We start from the raw sequence: 8,161 nt of genomic DNA, 5'->3' as shown, positions 1-8,161 counted from the left end.
TAACTTTATTACATGTCACAGGCTGCACAAATACTGACTAACCTATTACATTACTAACATCACATTATCAGGTCAGGCTCAGACAGTGCTGTAGGGACGTAGTGTTAGTAACTACATTACCCTGTCACTAATGTAACCGCTCTCACACTGTACAGACACTTTATTACATGTCACAGGCTGCACAAATACTGACTAACCTATTACATTACTAACATCACATTATCAGGACAGGCTCAGACAGTGCTGTAGGGACGTAGTGTTAGTAACTACATTACCCTGTCACTAATGTAACCGCTCTCACACTGTACAGACACTTTATTACATGTCACAGGCTGCACAAATACTGACTAACCTATTACATTACTAACATCACATTATCAGGTCAGGCTCAGACAGTGCTGTAGGGACGTAGTGTTAGTAACTACATTACCCTGTCACTAATGTAACCGCTCTCACACTGTACAGACACTTTATTACATGTCACAGGCTGCACAAATACTGACTAACCTATTACATTACTAACATCACATTATCAGGTCAGGCTCAGACAGTGCTGTAGGGACGTAGTGTTAGTAACTACATTACCCTGTCACTAATGTAACCGCTCTCACACTGTACAGACACTTTATTACATGTCACAGACTGCACAAATACTGACTAACCTATTACATTACTAACATCACATTATCAGGACAGGCTCAGACAGTGCTGTAGGGATGTAGTGTTAGTAACTACATTACCTTGTCACTAATGTAACCGCTCTCACACTGTACAGACACTTTATTACATGTCACAGGCTGCACAATTCCTGACTAACCTATTACATTACTAACATCACATTATCAGGTCAGGCTCAGACAATGCTGTAGGGACATAGTGTTAGTAACTACATTACCCTGTCCCTATGTAACCGCTCTCACACTGTACAGTCACTTCATTACATGTCACAGACTGCACAAATACTGACTAACCTATTACACCTAACATCACATTATCAGGACAGGCTCAGACAGTGCTGTAGGGACGTAGTGTTAGTAACTACATTACCCTGTCACTAATGTAACCGCTCTCACACTGTACAGACACTTTATTACATGTCACAGGCTGCACAAATACTGACTAACCTATTACATTACTAACATCACATTATCAGGTCAGGCTCAGACAGTGCTGTAGGGACGTAGTGTTAGTAACTACATTACCCTTGTCACTAATGTAACCGCTCTCACACTGTACAGACACTTTATTACATGTCACAGGCTGCACAAATACTGACTAACCTATTACTACTAACATCACATTATCAGGTCAGGCTCAGACAGTGCTGTAGGGACGTAGTGTTAGTAACTACATTACCCTGTCACTAATGTAACCGCTCTCACACTGTACAGACACTTTATTACATGTCACAGGCTGCACAAATACTGACTAACCTATTACATTACTAACATCACATTATCAGGTCAGGCTCAGACAGTGCTGTAGGGACGTAGTGTTAGTAACTACATTACCCTGTCACTAATGTAACCGCTCTCACACTGTACAGACACTTTATTACATGTCACAGACTGCACAAATACTGACTAACCTATTACATTACTAACATCACATTATCAGGACAGGCTCAGACAGTGCTGTAGGGACGTAGTGTTAGTAACTACATTACCCTGTCACTAATGTAACCGCTCTCACACTGTACAGACACTTTATTACATGTCACAGGCTGCACAAATACTGACTAACCTATTACATTACTAACATCACATTATCAGGTCAGGCTCAGACAGTGCTGTAGGGACGTAGTGTTAGTAACTACATTACCCTGTCACTAATGTAACCGCTCTCACACTGTACAGACACTTTATTACATGTCACAGGCTGCACAAATACTGACTAACCTATTACATTACTAACATCACATTATCAGGTCAGGCTCAGACAGTGCTGTAGGGACGTAGTGTTAGTAACTACATTACCCTGTCACTAATGTAACCGCTCTCACACTGTACAGACACTTTATTACATGTCACAGACTGCACAAATACTGACTAACCTATTACATTACTAACATCACATTATCAGGACAGGCTCAGACAGTGCTGTAGGGACGTAGTGTTAGTAACTACATTACCCTGTCACTAATGTAACCGCTCTCACACTGTACAGACACTTTATTACATGTCACAGGCTGCACAAATACTGACTAACCTATTACATTACTAACATCACATTATCAGGTCAGGCTCAGACAGTGCTGTAGGGACGTAGTGTTAGTAACTACATTACCCTGTCACTAATGTAACCGCTCTCACACTGTACAGACACTTTATTACATGTCACAGGCTGCACAAATACTGACTAACCTATTACACGTAACATCACATTATCAGGTCAGGCTCAGACAGTGCTGTAGGGACGTAGTGTTAGTAACTACATTACCCTGTCACTAATGTAACCGCTCTCACACTGTACAGACACTTTATTACATGTCACAGGCTGCACAAATACTGACTAACCTATTACATTACTAACATCACATTATCAGGTCAGGCTCAGACAGTGCTGTAGGGACGTAGTGTTAGTAACTACATTACCCTGTCACTAATGTAACCGCTCTTACACTGTACAGACACTTTATTACATGTCACAGGCTGCACAAATCCTGACTAACCTATTACATTACTAACATCACATTATCAGGTCAGGCTCAGACAATGCTGTAGGGACATAGTGTTAGTAACTACATTACCCTGTCCCTATGTAACCGCTCTCACACTGTACAGTCACTTCATTACATGTCACAGACTGCACAAATACTGACTAACCTATTACACCTAACATCACATTATCAGGTCAGGCTCAGACAGTGCTGTAAGGACGTAGTGTTAGTAACTACATTACCCTGTCATTAATGTAACCGCTCTCACACTGTACAGACACTTTATTACATGTCACAGACTGCACAAATACTGACTAACCTATTACATTACTAACATCACATTATCAGGACAGGCTCAGACAATGCTGTAGGGATGTAGTGTTAGTAACTACATTACCTTGTCACTAATGTAACCGCTCTCCACTGTAAAGACACTTTATTACATGTCACAGGCTGCACAATTCCTGACTAACCTATTACATTACTAACATCACATTATCAGGTCAGGCTCAGACAATGCTGTAGGGACATAGTGTTAGTAACTACATTACCCTGTCCCTATGTAACCGCTCTCACACTGTACAGTCACTTCATTACATGTCACAGACTGCACAAATACTGACTAACCTATTACACCTAACATCACATTATCAGGTCAGGCTCAGACAGTGCTGTAGGGACGTAGTGTTAGTAACTACATTACCCTGTCACTAATGTAACCGCTCTCACACTGTACAGACACTTTATTACATGTCACAGACTGCACAAATACTGACTAACCTATTACATTACTAACATCACATTATCAGGTCAGGCTCAGACAGTGCTGTAGGGACGTAGTGTTAGTAACTACATTACCTTGTCACTAATGTAACCGCTCTCACATTGTACAGACACTTTATTACATGTCACAGGCTGCACAAATACTGACTAACCTATTACATTACTAACATCACATTATCAGGTCAGGCTCAGACAATGCTGTAGGGACGTAGTGTTAGTAACTACATTACCTTGTCACTAATGTAACCGCTCTCACACTGTACAGACACTTTATTACATGTCACAGGCTGCACAAATACTGACTAACCTATTACATTACTAACATCACATTATCAGGTCAGGCTCAGACAGTGCTGTAGGGACGTAGTGTTAGTAACTACATTACTCTATCACTAATGTAACCGCTCTCACACTGTACAGACACTTTATTACATGTCACAGACTGCACAAATACTGACTAACCTATTACATTACTAACATCACATTATCAGCACAGGCTCAGACAGTGCTGTAGGGACGTAGTGTTAGTAACTACATTACCCTGTCCCTATGTAACCGCTCTCACACTGTACAGACACTTTATTACATGTCACATGTTGCACAAATATTGACTAACCTATTACATTACTAACATTACATTATCAGGTCCGGCTCAGACAGTGCTGTAGGGACGTAGTGTTAGTAACTACATTACCCTGTCACTAATGTAACCGCTCTCACACTGTACAGACACTTTATTACATGTCACAGGCTGCACAAATACTGACTAACCTATTACATTACTAACATCACATTATCAGGTCAGGCTCAGACAGTGCTGTAGGGACGTAGTGTTAGTAACTACATTACCCTGTCACTAATGTAACCGCTCTCACACTGTACAGACACTTTATTACATGTCACAGGCTGCACAAATACTGACTAACCTATTACATTACTAACATCACATTATCAGGTCAGGCTCAGACAGTGCTGTAGGGACGTAGTGTTAGTAACTACATTACCCTGTCACTAATGTAACCGCTCTCACACTGTACAGACACTTTATTACATGTCACAGACTGCACAAATACTGACTAACCTATTACATTACTAACATCACATTATCAGGACAGGCTCAGACAATGCTGTAGGGATGTAGTGTTAGTAACTACATTACCCTGTCCCTATGTAACCACTCTCACACTGTACAGTCACTTCATTACATGTCACAGGCTGCACAAATACTGACTAATCTATTACACCTAACATCACATTATCAGGTCAGGCTCAGACAATGCTGTAGGGACGTAGTGTTAGTAATTACATTACCCTGTCACTAATGTTACCACTCTCACACTGTACAGACACTTTATTTCATGTCACAGGCTGCACAAATACTGACTAACCTATTACATTACTAACATCACATTATCAGGTCAGGCTCAGACAGTGCTGTAGGGACGTAGTGTTAGTAACTACATAGTAACTACAGGGATGTGTGCATTGCTTACAGGGCAGTGTACATTTTAACAATAGTATATGTTCACATTTTCAAAGTGAACATTTTATAAGTGAGGCACTAATTTTTAAGAATAATACAAGAACTACACTCAATACTCTCCACACTGCTGGTTACTAACTAACAAACTACCTACTGACATCTGCTAAGGAATGCTGAGTTAACCTATTGTCTCTTCAGCTTTCAGGTATGTGAATTAAGGCCCTGCATTGATATCCTGCTATTCCCTGCTTTTCTGTCATTTTACTCAAAGTCTCTCTTTTTGATATGTGAATTAAGGCCCTGCATTGAAATCCTGCTATTCCCTGCTTTTCTGTCATCTTACTCCAAGTCTCTCTGTGTATATGTATATTGAGCACATGAATTTAGTCTGTTAAAATTAAGTCCTGCATTTATTGTAATGATTTTTCCCAATGTCTCAATTCTAATGTCTAGTTAATTGCCATGTGATGCTCACTCCTTATCAATACTTGCTATAACTCTAAAATGTATAGTTGTCTTATGTCACAGTTTTAACCCCCTCCAAATGTTATTGTCTGTTTACTTAACTCATCTCACCCTGACCAGATTCTAACATTCCAATTGGCCTTACCAACTGTCTTTGATTAGCAATCAACTCAATTTAGTGGACTCAGCTGACTGCCCTACCTGTATATATTTCAGACTAGTTTGAGAAAGTGCATTGAACAGGGGTGCTTTGCTTACAGGGCAGTGTACTTTTTAACAATAGCATATGTTCACACTTTCCAAGTGAACATTTTATAAGTGAGGCACTAATTTTAAAGAATTATACAAGAATTGAACAAGGATTGGGCAAGGGGCAAGACACAAGGCAAGTACTCTTGTAATACTATGTTTTATGGATCTCATTGTATCGTTTTGCAAGTGCTGCTGTAACACTGTGTCTTATGTGTTTACTTGGTTCCCACTTTCATAATAATGCTCAATATCTTCATATTCCTTTTTGCTACCTCTTGTGTCTATAACAAACTACATTACTCACTTATTCCTTCTCCCTCTCCACCTGCACTGTTCATTAGCCCATCTCTCTTATACTCACCTTACTTTTGTACTCATGAACTTTACCTATTCCTAAACACTCTCTCTCCCCCCTGCACTTCAGCCAAAAAACAGTCTCATTACTGCAAATCTGCTTCTCATCTCATGTCACTCCTACTCTTGGTCATACTAGCTGCTGGCCACATCTCCCCTAATCCTGGTCCCTCACAAACTCCTAGCCTTTCACATCCTTGTGTGCCTTTCAATAGACTTCATAAACTAAACTCTGGTAACCTTAAACACATTCCTCTTACATCTAAAAACCCATCCCCCTTCACTTGTGCACTTTGGAACTCTCGCTCTGTTTGCAACAAGCTCACTAATATCCATGATCTCTTTATCTCCCACTCTCTTAAACTTCTGGCTCTTACAGAAACCTGGCTCTCTGCTTCAGACACAGCATCCACTGCTGCACTGTCACATGGGGGTCTCCATTTCAGCCAGGTCTGGCAATAGACAAGGAGGTGGTGTCAGTATTTTAACTTTCCTCTCGTTGCACCTTCCAACAAATACAGCCCTTCTCTTCACTCACATTTTCTTCATTTGAAGCACACATGTTTCGGTTATTCTCTATACGTGTTGCAGTCATATACCGCCCCCCTGGCTCCCCAACTCAATTTTTAGATCACTTTGCTGCCTGGCTTCCTTATTTCCTTTCCTCAGACACCCCTGCCCTCATTCTTGGCAACTTTAACATCCCTCTTGACAATCCCACTGCCTCCTCTGCAAAACAACTTCTTCAACTGACTTCCTCTTTCAGCCTGTCACAATGGACTGACTCTCCCACTCACAAAGATGGTCATTCCCTTGATCTAATTTTCACCTATCGATGCACTCTTTCAAATTTAATAAAAACTCCCCTTTTCCTCTCTCTGACCATCATCTCATAACTTGCAACATCACTTCCCTACCTATAACTCCCTCTACCCCTCACACCAAACTTCACAGAAGCACTAAGTCACTAGATCTGCATCAGCTCGATAGCTCTCTCAAACCTCTCCTCTCATCCATCACCTCCTTTTCCTGCCCTGACCAATCTATCTGCCAGTATAATTCCACCCTTACATCGGTTATTGACACTCTGGCCCCTCCAACCTTAGCTCAGAAACCAAACTCTCAGCCCTGGCATACTCCTTTGACACAATACCTACGCAGGTGCTCCCATACTGCTTAGCGACAATGGAGGAAATCTCGGAGTTCAGCTGACTTTCTTCACTACAAGTTCATCCTGAACTCCTACTATGCTGCCCTTAATCTTTATAAGCAATAATATTTTTCTCATCTCTACTCTTTCCTCTAACCCTAAACGTCTGGTCTCCACGTTCAACACTCTTCTCCGCCCACCCCCACCTCCTAACACAACCTCTCTCTCAGCTCAAGATTTTGCCAGCCACTTAATCAACAAAATTGATTCCATCAGAAGTGAAATCAGCTCTCAACATACTTCCAATCTCCCACCCCCTCAAAAGCTCACCCAAAACCCAAATATCCAAAAATGCAGCTCTTTTGCCCCTGTTAATGAGGATGAAGTTTCTGCCCTTATACTGTCCTCCCACCTCATTACCTGTCCCCTTGACCTCATCCCCTCACAGCTACTCCCCTCTCTTCTACCCTCACCCCCATACTCACACACATTTTCAACCTCTCCCTTTAGCACTGGTATATTTCCCTCATCTCTAAAACATGCACTGGTCACACCTATCCTCAAAAAACCTTCCCTCGATCCAACCTCCCGTTCCAATTACCGCCCTATTTCCCTACTCCCTCTTGCCTCAAAGCTCCTCGAAAAGCTAGTTTATGCACGTCTATACCATTTCCTTACACTAAACTCTCTTCTTGACCCACTGCAATCTGGATTTCATTCCCATCACTCTACAGAGACAGCAATTGTCAAGGTTACCAATGACCTACTTACAGCAAAATCCAAAGGCCACTTCTCTCTGCTTATCCTCCTTGACCTGTCTGCAGCCTTTGACACTGTTGACCACCCTCTTCTGCTTCAAACCCTCCAATCCTTCGGCATCTGCGACACAGCTCTCTCGTGGTTCTCTTCCTATCTGACTAACCGTACATGTGTGTAGCCTTCTCCAGAGCATCCTCTGACCCGCTACCACTTTCTGTTGGGGTACCTCAAGGCTCTGCCCTTGGTCCCCTTCTCT

This window comes from Bombina bombina, chromosome 7 (genome assembly GCF_027579735.1).
Source record: "Bombina bombina isolate aBomBom1 chromosome 7, aBomBom1.pri, whole genome shotgun sequence".
Lineage (NCBI taxonomy): Eukaryota > Metazoa > Chordata > Amphibia > Anura > Bombinatoridae > Bombina > Bombina bombina.
Note: the sequence above shows the minus strand (reverse complement) of the source record.